At 34.6% G+C, this 15,089-nt stretch overlaps 1 non-coding gene across 1 annotated transcript; it reads left to right on the top strand.

Annotated features, from left to right (window-relative positions):
- The first annotated feature begins 348 nt into the window (after positions 1–348).
- On the top strand, positions 349–452 carry LOC112098640. The gene has a single exon (XR_002905750.1). It is a non-coding gene; the product is annotated as a small nucleolar RNA R71 (small nucleolar RNA).
- Positions 453–15,089: the final 14,637 nt, after the last annotated feature.

Here is a 15,089-nt window from a genome sequence, read left to right as displayed (position 1 = left end):
ACACCTATGGCATTGGCTTGATCTGGGTATGAGTCATTGTCATGTGGCTCTGTTGATTTAGCAGTCGATAACGATGCTATTTATCGAGAGAGACCTTCAATTATCGCTTTGACATCTTTAATTTTTTAACTTGACTCACGAATGTGAACCTCATTTACTCCCTTAATTCTTCTAGTATTCCTGAGTGATCGACTCCGTTGTTGAGAATTATCCGCTTGTCGCTGGAAGAATTCCCAAATCTCTGATGCACTTTTTGACATTAGCTCTCCTCCACTTGTTGCCATTAGCCATTCTTGCACATTCGGTAATAATCCCTCCAAAAAGTATTGGCATTGGTGCCATTTCTTGTACCCATGATGTGGACACTTCAAGAGTAGCCCATTGAATCGCTCCCATGTTTCGAAAAATTACTTGTCTTCTCTCTGCGTAAACTCTGAAATTTCCCTGCGACTAGCATTGGTTTTATGCACTGGGAAATATTTATTCAAAAATTTCGTTACCATTTGTTCCCATGATGCAATGCTATTAGCAGGCAATGTATTAGCCATGAACGAGCTCTATCCTTTAAAGAAAATGGGAATAATCTGAGTTTAATATCATCGTCTGAAAAATTCTCGTATTTAAAAGTTTGACAAATAGCATGAAAATCATTCAGATGATTATATGGGTCCTCATTTTCTAAGCCATAGAATGTTGGAAGACAATTTAGCACACTAGGTTTTAGTTCAAAACTCCTAGCAGCTACATTTGGGTATCTTGTGCATGATGTGCTCAAATTAGCTAAGGGACTAAAATAGTCCTTAAATAGCCTCTCCTGTGGTTGCAAATCCATTTTATTTTTAACTTGTTTGTGTGTGCGAAGTGTTTTCTCAAGTTCAAGGTCTATAGGTTCAAGATTAGGTAATAATGACCTTCAACCATGCATGCAAAACAAATAAAAAAAAATAAAGATGGGAACAAAACAAATAAAAATAAAGAAGAGGGAGAAATTATGATACTAACCTTATTACGCTATTACAACCTTACTATAAAAATACACAAAAACAAATCCGTGAAAATAAATTAACTAAAACTAAATTAATAAAAAAAATTACAAAGAAAAATAAATTGAAAATTAAATTATAGAATTTTAAAGAAGAGAAAAAGAAAAGAAATACAAACCTTTAAATGTAGATTCACTTTTTTTTTCTTTTTTTTTATTAAAAAAAATACAAGAAAACAATTAAAAAAATTATTCACAAAAATTAATTCTATGAATTAAAATTACTTACCTCCCCGGCAACGGTGCCAAAAACTTGTTGTGCAAATTTTAATGTACTCGCAAGCGCACGAATCTATTGTAGTATAGATCAATGGTGACAAGTGTCGATCCCACGAGAAGGTAGATTTTAATTGTGTGTAGAATTAATTTTGTAAATGGGTGATTGGATTTGTAGTGGAAATGATTTGGAATATGCTAAAACTTAAATTAAAATGGCGAGAATAAATTATAAAATTGGAATTGAAATGGCGAGAATAAATTGAAGAGAATTCTATTGAAATGATGTACTTAGGTATCTGGATCCGTATCAACATGCATCATGGGCTAAATATTCCTTATTAATGCCAATTAAATCATGAGGGGGAAATCCACACCTCATGAACCATGCTCTAATCAATATGATGCTAAGGGCTTATCGTGCCAAATAATAATAACCTTGTACTAGGGAGCCGGTGAAACCAGGGCGGTACTAGACAAGACTATTATTATTTATCGACGAGAAGTCAAAACATCCACAAAAACTAGAGGGGAAAAGAAAATAAATTTACCAAATAAAGCTCATGACACATGTTGAGATTTCACCTTCAACCCAAGCTTGAAATAAAATTAACTACTCATAATTGAACTAGGGATAAAATGGAAATTTATTAAAATACGTAGAAAATACAAGATGGAGAAGGAATTACAGAAAATGGATCCCAAAAATGGATTCAGAGCTATCAAATTAGGGGGGGAGGCCCCGTTTTTATAGATACATGAAGTAAATCATGGCCATCGGATTAAAAACAGTTTGGACGCTCAGGATTGCGCCACATCATCAGTCAACAGTACGCGGTTTGACCACGCGGATGAACAGTAACACGGTTTGACCCGGGTTGAACAGTGACGCGGTTTGGTTGAAAATAATCATGTGTGATGCATGTACCGTACGCGAGAGTTTTGGTCCACTGATATGGTGCCACGTCACCATCAATAGTACATAAGAATTTTAGTCCAACAGAATCGTGACACCTCATCAGTCAATGCCACATCATCGGTCAATACCACGTCATCGATCCGTCTATGTGAACAGTGTCGTGAACAGTAACGTAGACAGTACCGTACACATGAATAGTACCATACATGTGAACAGTGCCATTTTTCCTTTTATGCTCCTCCTAAGGTTTTCGACCGTCCTGAGTTCAAAAGTGATGTCCGTTTTGCCATCTGATCTCTCGTTTATTGTGAAATGACTATGATGCCCCTAAAATAATAAATACTTAATTAAAATAAAACACACGGAATTAAATCAAAAGAAGGTTAAATACATAAAAGTAAGGGTGTTAGTAAAACTGGTAGTGTAAAATGATGATTTTCTCCTTTATAAATATACATTTTCTAACACTCAACAAGGAGCCCTCCATTCCAGTCCTTTCGAGCAAGGGCAAGGAAAAAATAACAACCCATTCTACCTCTAAAGATGAAACCGACCAAGTTGATGCAGAGCTGGAAGCTGCAGCAACCAGAGTCACACGTACACCTACAGAAGCCAAGCAGTTACTTAACATCATTGCCGCCATCACAGCTGAGGGACAGGCAGCTGATGCACCAACCCCAGCTCCTCCATAGCCAACTCCTAGCAAACTTGTTCGTGCTAGTCCTAGAGGATCCAACAAAAGAAATGGCAGCACTTCTGGAGGCATTGCTACAACAGCCTCGACAGAACAAAAAAAGACCAGATCAGTGTCAACCAAGCCAGCTGCCCCAGCCGCAACTCCTCCCACCAGCCCACTGAAGAAAAAGACAAAGACTTTGCCAGCTACCTCCCCACAAGCTCCCCCAAAGGATAAGTTGCGCAGTTCATCTAAGAAGCATTGATGTCATCCCACCATGTTGCAGCAGAAACCCAAACAACAAGGGAGTACCCCCTTCTTGCTAGTCAATTTATTCAATTCTGAACAATTTTTCTTTCATTATGTTTTCAATTTGTGTGATTTATTTTCTAACATCCTCCTCCATGTCCTTGTCGATTTGTGTGACCTTGTTATTGTGTGCTTGTGAGGACACAGCACCATTTACAGTTTGGGGGGGATGTATCTCTGGGTGTTTTGAATATGTGTTTATATATGTGTTGTGTGAAGCTCTGCTATCTAATATTTGTGTATGGATTTGAAAACCTAATGAAGATAAATTAAGTGTTAATTAGTGATCATAAGAATGCCTAGTGGAGATAGTTATAGATAGAGAGTGAAATTTTGTCCTGACACTTAAACTTTGGTGGAGTTTTATGAGAATGCTGTAGCAGAGCCAAAAGAATAGAAAAGATCTTAAGTTTGGGGAGAAAAAGTTTGATTGACTATGCTTGCTATGAAATAAATTCTGCTCCAATGGCTCAAGTTATTGAGTAATCAGAGCTGAGTATGTACCCCATATGCAGAGTTGCGTTCAAAAGCAACAAGAGTTATGAGCAGTGCTGTAGCAATTACCTTTAAAAAAATAAAAAATAAAAAGAGAGAAAAGTGAGCCAATGATACGAGGAAGTCCTCTGTCTGGGATATTGAGTAGCCAGGTCTATTCATGAGCCCCATGTTCAGCCTTGAGTAAAAGATATCTCTAGATAAGATTATGTTACAGATATTGCTACAGTAACTCTCATCTGTGCATGGTTTGAGTAATTGGGTGTCATCATTACAATTGATTGGCATTCACATGAAAAATAAATGTTGCAGTGAGGAGGTTGAATACTCTCAAGTTTTCATTCTTAAAGACAGAACAATTTGAGTATGTGAGATTTATGCTACCCCATATATGAATAAAATTGTGCTACTACTGAATTACATGCAATCTCTTGGTAATGTTGTAGCATATCTGGAATTCAATCAAAGTAACACACACACACTGTGGACAGAAGGAAGCTTAAGTCTAGAACTGATTTACTATGGTCATTTTGCATGATTGGGATTGTGATCTGAAGGTGGAAGAATCCTTGCAAATTTGATAAAAGAGCTAAGTTGTGTGTTGCATGATTGTGTGCGTGAAGTGTTAGTAGAGATGGCCAACGGGCCGTGTCGTGCCGGCCTAGGCCCATCAAAGGAAGCCCACGCGTGCTCGTGCTCGTGCCATGTCATGCCGTGCCGTGCCTAAGAAAAATAGCCCACTAAGCTTTTCTTTTTTTTAGGAGCGCATGCCAAGTTGTTGTCTTATTTTTTTTCAAGCTTATGTATTTTTTTTGGATCCATGTGCCTTTATTTAAATTTAATAGAATAAAAAATTCAAAACTCAAGTCCATATTCAAAAATAATAAATTAATAATAATAAGAGAATTTAATAGTAATATTAGTTGCTAAGTTTGACTCTATGGTATTCGAATTCTTTTTTAGTACTTAACAATAACAATAATAATAATTTTTTTAAGGGTTAACTTAATTGTTAGCTTGGAATTACGTAGAGTCATATATCATAGTTTATAATAATATTAATACATATCTATAAAACCATTATATTTATAATTTTATTTATTAAAATCATGATATCAAGTATTTATTTAATAAATTATAAACATAAATCAATTATATTTTTTTTAAACTAAGAATTAAATAAATTTGAAAAACTTGAGCCAATAAAATATATTAAAAGATTCAATTTCAAGTTATTTATAAAATCATAAAATTTTAAGTTTACTTTAATTAAAAATTGAAACGTGCTTATTGTGTGCTTTTTTTCGCGTGCCGTGCTTTGGCCGATCTCTAATCGTGCCGTGCTTTTAAGGCCCACGTGCCTAAAATCAAAGCCCGACATGGCCCACGTACGTGTCGTGCCGTGCCGCTTGCTCAACCGAGACGTGCTCGTGCCGTGCCGTGCCCGTGTCGTGCCTCGTGCTATCCGGCCCATTGGGCACCACTAAGTGTTAGTATGTTGTCATTACTTGAGGACAAGTAACGGTTTAAGTTTGGGGGTGTGATAACTTTATCAAATAAGAGTTATTACGGCAATTGTAAACTTAAATCAAGACCACTTAGAGAGTAAATGAGGTGTTTTTATTATATTTTGGTTATATTTTGCATAAACAGTCATTTTAGTTGAGTCTTAATAAGTTTTGCTTGAATTAAAGTAATTTGTGCTCAAAACATGTGCATAATTGTAGGTTTTCAGAAGTTTATAACTCATGAAGGGATGCTGAGATATTAGACTAGCAAGAGGAGGAAAGAATATGGCCACAAAAGAAGTAAAGCACAACAGAGAACAGTGCAGTGTTATAGCCGTTGTTAGAGCAACCATTGCTGTAGCAATCCTGGAGCACTAAGGGAGAAAACTTAGCGCGGGTCAGTTGTAGAATTGCGATTTGCAGTTTCCTAATTTAACTCATGCAAGCCCGAGGCTTTTGTTTACCCTAGTTTTTAGTTATAAAAGGAGGCGCGCACCACATAAAACTGCGGTAAGGAATTATCATTGGAAAAATTAGAGAGAAAAAGAAGAAGAAGATCAAAATTCAAGGGGACGACTTCAGCAGCATTGAAAAATCCAGCAGAGTTATTTGGATTCACTTTTTGCCGTTCTCAACTTATACGTTTCTTCTTTCTTTGACTGATCTAATGTATCCCGTGAACAATATGTTGATGTTTGTTTTTCTCTTTCAAAATATGAACTAGATTTGCTTGTAGTTAAGTGACAAACAATCTAATGGGTTCTTGACTGTTCTTATGAGTTGTTATGTCATTACTGTAGCATTTTACTCTAGTAGCTATTATTATAACTGTTATTTCAGTTGACCACCCATTTAATAGTTCAAGTTAAGATAGAGCCGTAAAAGGGCATGTCTTAGCGGATATTATTAGAGTAATACTTGATCTTAATTTAAGGTTCCTGAATTAAGTTTATCTTGAATCCCATAAGGGCTATACTTGAAGTTAAGATTTGTGACAAACTAGACATACGTACTCACCTTGTAGGGTGGAGAGAATAAAGGTTCATAAGGTCATGCCGTAGGTAGAATAGCAACTGGTCATTGCTAATATACTTAAGGGTGTGAGAGTTCCAACACGCGACAGCTGAAGATGTAGAATAATTCTACCTAGTGCTATAGCAATTACTGTAACAACTGGTGTTAACTTGATGAAAAGCAGTCAGCCAATAAAGAGAGTTTGATAATTCAACTACCATATTCTCAATTGATTCTTAGATGCATTTAATTTAATTTATTTCATTACTGCATTGTTTTATTTTATTCTCTCACAATTATCAATTTCAATAGAACTTTACATTTGTTAATTTCGGACTTAAGGTAGATTGCACTATTGTGATTGCTGTAGCATTTCTAGTGACATCAATCCCTGTGGAGACGATCTTGAATATTCATCATTTTATTACTTGTTGTGTACACTTGCACATTGACATCAATAGCATTTGATTATAATAAATACCAATAGTGAGAAATGAAGAAAAATTGAATAAAAATGGAGGCGAATTTGCTCACGGTTTTGGAGAGAGAGGAACGAAGAAGAACATGCTTTTATATTTACGAATCTGGCTATCCTGATAGCACTAACCGGTTATCCAGTTGTTGGATAGTGAGTTAGTTACGTGAATCCGGATTTTCGGATAGAGGAACCAGATGTCCGGCTATCCGGTTGTGATGCAGTGGGATCAAAAACTAAAATCGGTTTTCCGAATTCCCTAACCGGTTGACCGGATATTTTCCAAAAAATTTCAAAAGTAATTCGGCTTACCGGTTTTCCAATCCGGTTATCTGGAATTCAACCTGAGAGCAACCAAAGCTAATCCGGCTTACCGGTTTGCTAAATCCGGTTATTCGGAAGTTGTCTCAAGAGCAATCAATAAGAAAACGATTTTCCAATTGATAGGAAGCGGTATACCGGTTAATCCTTGGAAATCATTTTGACTCTTATTGAATTTTGGTAAGCTCTTAGACTTGTATTATACATACCAATTTATTTTTGGCTTAAAAATTGATCAATTGTAAATCATTTTGTGATTTAAAACTTTTCAATAAGCCATTTAATACATAAACCATAAATGCATACAAGATCAAACATATAATTCATTTATCATGCATATACATCATACAATCATGAAAAATGTAGGCATTCAAAGATTGAGAATTCAAGCATATCACTCATTTATCATGCTTAGGCATTTCATAATCATTAAAATCAAACAAATCTATCATGATGAGTTCACATGCTATATCATATATATATACATATAACCATGCATCATGATTACACACAATAATATGGCAAGAATTGTTACCAAAGCAATTAAATTATCTTACTCATCTTTTTCTCTTAGATCATGATCGAATGATTATTCTCACAAGCTTTCATTAAGAAACTCTCCACCATTTCTTGATTATGGTACCTACAAAAAAAATTCAAGTTGTGCTTCTTGGTACCCAAATATTCTTGGGTCCTTGAGTATTAGTAATGGTTCCTTTTGGAACCGAAAAACATTTTACTCCATAATATACTTTTCTTTTAACAGGACAACCAAGCTTCATGTGACCGTTTTGATTATAATAATGATATACAACTTGATTGTTAATAGTTGTACTCTTCACAAAGTATTTCTTATAATACTTTTGTTTCAAATTTGGCTTATAGCCAAGTCCTCCTTTATCAAACACATATTTTTGTGAATTAATCAAGTTATCCAACATTTTTTTTGCCCATTTGTAAATTTTAAGACAATCTCATTTAACTCATTGCTCTTCTTTTTAAGCACTTCATTTTCTTTCATTAATTCATCAACATGTGATTTCTGATGCTCATATGAAGTACTTTGTTTACATGTAAATGATGCAATCCTATCATTTAACATTTCATTATCTAGTTCCAATTCTTTGATCTTTTCATTTAATGAAACATTGCATTTTTGCAGGGCATCTTTTTCATTTTTCAAGTTATCTACATGTGATTCTAGATACTCATGTGAAGTGCTAGGTTTCTCATTTGATAATGCAACTCTATCATGCAATGTTTTATTCTCTAATTCTAGGCATGAAATCTTTGCACATACAGATTCATTTTCAGTTTTGAGCTCTACCATTTTCTTTTTAAGACTTATATTCTTTTTGCCAATTTTCATCCACTTATCATGCAATTCTTTAAAAGCATCATGTAATTCATCATAAGTAGGAAGATCATTTACCTCATCAAGTTCATCATCTGATTCATCTATAATTGCCATGAGAGCTAGATTTGTCATTTCTTGATGCTCTTCATCATCACTTGTTTCCTCATCACTATCATCCCATGTGGCTACATTGCTTTCTTCTTGAGCTTGTTGAGAAGAGGGCATTCCGATCTTATATGGCCAGGTTTCTTGCACTTATAACATTTGATTACTTCCTTCTTTTCCTTTCGGTTCTTAAGGTCTTTAAATTTTCTTCGCTCACCGGATTTCTTAAAAACTTTTCTGAACTTCCTAGCCAGCATATCCATCTCCTCCTCATCCAGCTCACTTTCCTCATCACTCTCATGTTTCGAGGCTTTGAGAGCAATGCTTTTCTTCTTCTCTTCATTGCCTTTTTCGACTGCCAAGTCTTCCTCATAAGAAATAAGAGAACCAATTAAATCATCAATAGGTAAGATATTTAAATCTTTGGCTTCCTCAATGGCAGTCTTTTTGGGTTTCCATTCCTTAGGTAGCGACCTAATAATTTTCTTGACTTTCTCGCTATTTGAAAAAGTCTTTCCTAGGGCTCCTAGAGTGTTCACAATGTCCGTAAATCTAATATACATAGAATACACACTCTCATTTTGTTCCATTTGGAACAATTCATATTGTCGAGTGTACCTACTAATTTTAGACTCTTTCACTTAATTTGTGCCTTCATAAACAACTTCAAATTTGTGCCAAATTTCATTAGTACTCTCACAACTAGATACTCTATGAAACTCTTTCTTATCTAGTACACAAAACAAGACATTCATAACTTTGGAATTTAGAGTAGCTTTTCTCTTTTCCAATTCATTCCATTCCCGTGAAGGTTTTGGAATATCTTCCCCGACTTCATTTTTAGTCAAAGGCATAAATGGACCATCACAAACAACTTTCCAAACTTCATAATCTAGTGCTTGTAAATAAATTCTCATCCTAGTTTTCCAATATGAGTAGTCATTTCCGTCAAAGAACAGTGGTCTAATTGTGGACTGTCCTTCCCTAAATGTCGAGTCATATTTGGTTGCCATTGATCTTTAACTCTAGACAGTTAAGTCTAAACAAGAGCATCTTGCTCTGATACCAAATGAAATACAAGTTATGCAACCCAAGAGGGGGGATGAATTGAGTTTTTAAAACTTATCCTAATCAAACCACACAACAATCCAATCTAATGTCTTAATAAATTCGAAAACAATAAATTCAATGAAAGCACAATAATAAAAGAGTAAGGGAAGAGAAAGCAAACTCAAGGATTTTTACGTGGTTCGGCAATCCCCGCCTACGTCTACACCTCCAAGCAACCCAAACTTGAGGATTTCAATATCCAAGCCTTCCAAGGCTTCAAAAGATTACAATTGACTTCCAAGGTATCAATGAACCTTTACAACAAAGAGATTATCTCCCAATCTCTTCACTCAAGTGTCTCACACACTTAAACACTCACAAATTTGATGAGGAATTAAAAATTACAACAAAAACTCTCTCAAAGAGTAGATATACAAATTGAAGAACAAAGATGATTCAATAAATGATGATTTACAAAATTGAAGCTCAATATATATTGTGTGCACTTGTTTATGCTTGCCAAGAATACTAAAATGAATTGGATTTGAGTTTATATAGTTTGAGCTCAAAAACTAGCCGTTATGCACATTTTGGTGATAACCAGTTTGCCGTTTATGGAATTCGATTAGCCGCTTTTATGTTACCGTTACATCAAAAATTTAAATTTCAGAACATCCAGCATGCTGCTTTTCATATTCGGATTGCCGCTTTTGAAATCCGGATAGCCGCTTTCGAAATCCGGATAGCCGTTTATGTTCCAGAAGCTTACTGTCCAAAATCCAATCTTTCGCTTGTAAAATCCGGTTAGCCGCTTGCTACAGTAACTGCTACAGTGAGCTATTTTCTAAAATTATAGTTTCACCCTAAAACTTTATAAAATTGTATTATGACCCAAACTATGTAAAATTTTGAAATAAGTCCAGTTTTGGAATTTCTAAATAATACTTTGTTAATCCTAAAACTTTTTGAAATTATGATATCGTCCAAACTATGTAAAATTATAAAATGGTCCAAAATATTTAAATATTTTCAAATAGGTCCAAATCCGAAATTCAAAATAATATTTTTAAAATCAAAGATAGTAAAACTCTTTCATTTTAGTCCATATCTTAAAAAACAAGCTAATAACATAAAAATCATTTTCTTGTTATAAAAGCACGATATGTAAATATTTTGTCATCCAAAACATGTGGTTTGTTATCATCAAAATCAACATTTATAGCCCTATAGGCTATACCTTATAAACAAGTATGACATGTCATTTGCTTCTTTTGTAGGAGTTAATCATCATGATCAATCAATTTTGTTAGGATGTGGGTTGATTTCGCATGGGGACACGGAGACAATTACGTGGTTATTTGACACATGGCTATCATGTATGTCTGGCTCTCTTACCCTTGGAATCATTACAGATCAAGACAAAGTGATGAAAAATGTAATTGAGATTGTTTTTCCAAACACTAGGCATCGATGTTGTTGTGGCATATACTGAAGAAGGGGTCTAAGAAGTTGGGAAGGTATGCAGATATCGTGCCATTAGAGTTTCATTGCATTATGTTGTTTATGATTCACATACTCATGTTGAATTTGAGGAAGCTTGGCGTGACATGTTAGATAAATATGATCTTGGTAATAATCAGTGGTTAAATGGTTTATATGAGGAAAGAAATCGTTGAGTTCTATGTTCGTGAAAACTACTTTTTGGGCTGAAATGTCAACCACTCAGCGTAGTGAGAGTTGTTTTCTTTGATAGATATGTTAACTCGAAAACAACTTTGAAGCAATTTGTGGAGAAATATGAGAAAGCAATGGAAAGTAAAATTGAGAAAGAATGGCAAGCGGATGCTATGTGTTTTAGCTAACGGGTGTCATGTCGTACCAGTTTTGCAATGGATAAGCAAGTTGAAGAAGTGTACGCTATTTTCAAGTTTCAAGAATTTCAACAAGAGCTGATGAATAAGATTTATTGTGAGGTTTTCAGTTGTGGGGGATCAGAATATAAAGTTATTGAACACAATGAAATTAGTAGAGAGAAGACTTTTAAAGTTATTTTTGCAAAAGACGAGGGTGAAATTCGTTGTGTGTGTTCAATGTTTGAATATAAGGGCATTCCTTGCAGACACATTATCGCAGTGGTGTCATGTAACCGTATGCAATTACTGCCTGAAAAGTATATCCTATAAAGATGGAGGAAAGATGTGCAGAGATTCTATAATAAAGTCAAAGTCAGTTATGATGCACGAAATTCGAGTATTGAACATCAGCAATATAAAGAGGAGTGCACTGCTTTTTATGATGTTGCTGAGGTAGCTTCAAAAAATGAAGAAAGCCATAAAAATATGTATCTGTGAATGTTCGATGTGATGGTGACGATACAACCATTGATGGTGGATCAAGAAGTTGTACCGAAATCATACAGGATCTAGTAGTAACTCGGCGTAAAGGTCTTCCACCTTGTCAAAGAAAGCAAAAGCAATTTAAGAGGCCAAAACAAAAGTCGAACAATGTTTCGATAAGCACAACTGTAGAGGTAATTACTTTAATACATTCATTTTAAATTAATTTAATATATACTTTAAATGTATGTTGATTGCATTTCTATTTAATATATTCATTTTAAATTAATTTAATATATACTTTAAATGTGTGTTGAGTGCATTTCTAGGACTCAGAGATACATGATTTATCTTCTTAGGTGGCTACTACAATCCCAACACAGGAGAAAAAAATGGCTATGGCAACATTTTTTTTATTTGTTATTTCCATTCTTTGTCATATGTTTGATAATTTGTATTTAAAAGTTTTTTTTTGTTGTACAACAACTAGCACAGTAAGCACCCCTAGCACATGCATTTTTTCCTCCTTCCTATCAGTCTTGGATGAATTATAATGGAGTCCATCACGTAAACTTGCAACATTTTCCGCAACAAAATTTCGAGGATGCCAATCGAGGGGAGTTTTCAACTAATGAACCAAGCATATAATCGAAGTTTGTTGAAATTGGTTGGATGAATCAACAAAGTTAGCTTATGTTTTATGTATTATTGTAAAGCTAATGTAATTTGGTGTATGTGTATTTCGACATTTTTGAAATTTTAGAGTTCGTAAGTCTATTTTCAAAATTCTGAAAATGGATCTATTTGGAAAATATTGGAATAATTTGGGTCATAGTATAATTTCAAGAAGTATTCTTAGGGTCAAATTCTAATTTCAGAATACTGTGAATTAATTCAAACAACTCGGAAACTTATATTTAACATGAAAATGCTATTACATATCGTGGTCAAATTCTACAAGTCTTTTCCAGTCACATAGTACAAATTGAAACAACTTAAAAACAATACTTGAATAAAAAACATTATTTTAATAAAATCATATTGTGGTGCCTCTCTCTTTCGAAGTTCGTCGTCCAACAATCACCTCTGCACTTCACATTCTCGCATATGCTCAAGTTCTTTATGCAATAATTGAAATTTAACGAACAAACACTCAATCTCCAAGGCCAACTTCCTAACCTCATCCGCTAACAATTCTATTTTCTCTTTGCTATGTTTACGATCTTCTGCCCATTGAAAGTTCTTACATCCTCTACAAATCCAAAATTTTTTATTTGGATTTTTTGTTGTCCGTGGCGTTAACAACTCCATCTGATCACCGCATCCGTTACAGATTTGCAATGAGCTTCGATTCTCACTTGTGTTGGATGACATTGTTTGTGATTAATAGACTGTTGGGAAGAAACTGCCCAAAAAGAGAAACAATTACAGTTAATAATGCCAAAGAAATTACCCAATTCAAATTTTAATTGCAAGACCATTGAAAAAATGTTTAGTCAGTCTTGAATCAAATCATATGAAGAGCATGAAAAGAAAACCAGAACAGGGTTCCATTCCTTTGAATTGGATATGTGCAACAAATTCATTATGATAATACTAATTACTTAATAGGCAATAAAACGAGAAACATATTTCAAGCAATTCACCACAAAATGCAGAGCAATTCACCACAAAATACAGAAGTCACTTGCAGAACAGTTCAGCACAAATTGTAATGTACATATTTTGAAGCTCCCGTGGAAAAGCATAAAAAAGGTTTCCACAAAATCATTCATCATACATCATTCCTCTCAGACAAATCTGTACACAGATTCTTCCGGAGCAAAATCTCATTTTCATCATCATTCATCCTCAACATTAGCAATTTCTCTACCAAGGAGCTTCAAAATCTTGTAACTATTGGGCATATATGCTACAAATTTACATCATTAAGCACCCAAATCAAGTGCGAAAGGGAAAAATGAACATCAATTGCAATTTAACACACTCATTTTCTTAACATTTTATTTCATCCAAACATTAAATAAAACGGGAATGACAACAACTATCAAAATTCAGCACTTGCAGAGCAATTATATTTATACACGATAACTGTGCTAACCTAAATCAACCAAATTGTCCCCATTTTACCATAACCTAGAAAAGTTAAAGATCGAAGCATTACCTCGGGCTGTGATAACTATGCTGCTTTGTGAGTTCGATGAAGGATACTCGTGATGCCTGCCAGCGTTGACGGTGATCGTGGCTATGAGACGCTGTTTCACTTAGGAAATTTTAGCGGCAGATTATGGTGGATTGCAAATGGTTGGACCTCAGTCGAAGAATGAAAAGGAATATATTCGCGAATGGTTGGACCTTGGTCGAGGAAGGAAAGAAAATATATTGTTTTCGGCAAACAAAACGAACAAAACGCTGCTTGATCTATCGTTCAGGTGTTAGATAGTAACGAAGAGGAAGAGCATTTGGGTTTTGTCGTTCCCTGGTGAAACGAAGAGAGGAAGACGTTCTATCTTGCTTTTGCCTAGGTTAAATGGCAACGTTTTATGGAGAAGCAAAAAGAAAAAAAAACAAACGGCATCGTTTTGTTTAAGTTCGGGGTTTGACCAGGGCAACTATGATTTTCCTTTTTTTTAAACAAACCTAAAACCATTTATGAAAATCCTAACAATTTCTTATTTATTGTTTTAAGTGGATTTTGGATGACCTAAATGAAACAATGAAATAGTAAACAAGGCAGACGTAGGAGGCTGTTTTATCATGTGTGAGGTGCTCTCTCACAAGATGAAGGAGGTTAACTCGAAGGGTTAAGTGTTTAGTGTAAAGGAGAAGATATGATGAAAATGAAGATAAAGACTACCAAACATGACATGTGTCTGTTTGGGAGTGATCGTTGAGCTTTTTCTGGAGTGTGCTTGAGGGTTATTTGGTCATTTTTCATACATAGCGCTTAATGAATGGTTATCCTTCTTTAAGTCAGGACATTTTTGTAATTAGCATTGTGGTCCCTAGTGTTGACTGTTAGAAAATTCATATTTATAAAGGAGAAAACCGTCATTTTACATTTCAAGTCTTACTAACAACCCTTACTTTTATGTTTTTAACATTCTTGTGATTTAATTACGTGTGTTTTATTTTAATTAAGTAATTTATGTATTTTAGGGGCATTATAGTCATATCACAATAAAGGAGAGATCAGAAGGCAAAACGGACATCACTTTTGAACTCAGGACGGTCGAAAACCTTAGGAGGAGCATAAAAGGAAAAAT

Source organism: Citrus clementina, unplaced genomic scaffold (genome assembly GCF_000493195.1).
Source record: "Citrus clementina cultivar Clemenules unplaced genomic scaffold, Citrus_clementina_v1.0 scaffold_5, whole genome shotgun sequence".
In the NCBI taxonomy this organism is placed as follows: Eukaryota; Viridiplantae; Streptophyta; class Magnoliopsida; order Sapindales; family Rutaceae; genus Citrus; species Citrus x clementina.
This window is presented reverse-complemented; position numbering and strand designations above follow the sequence as displayed.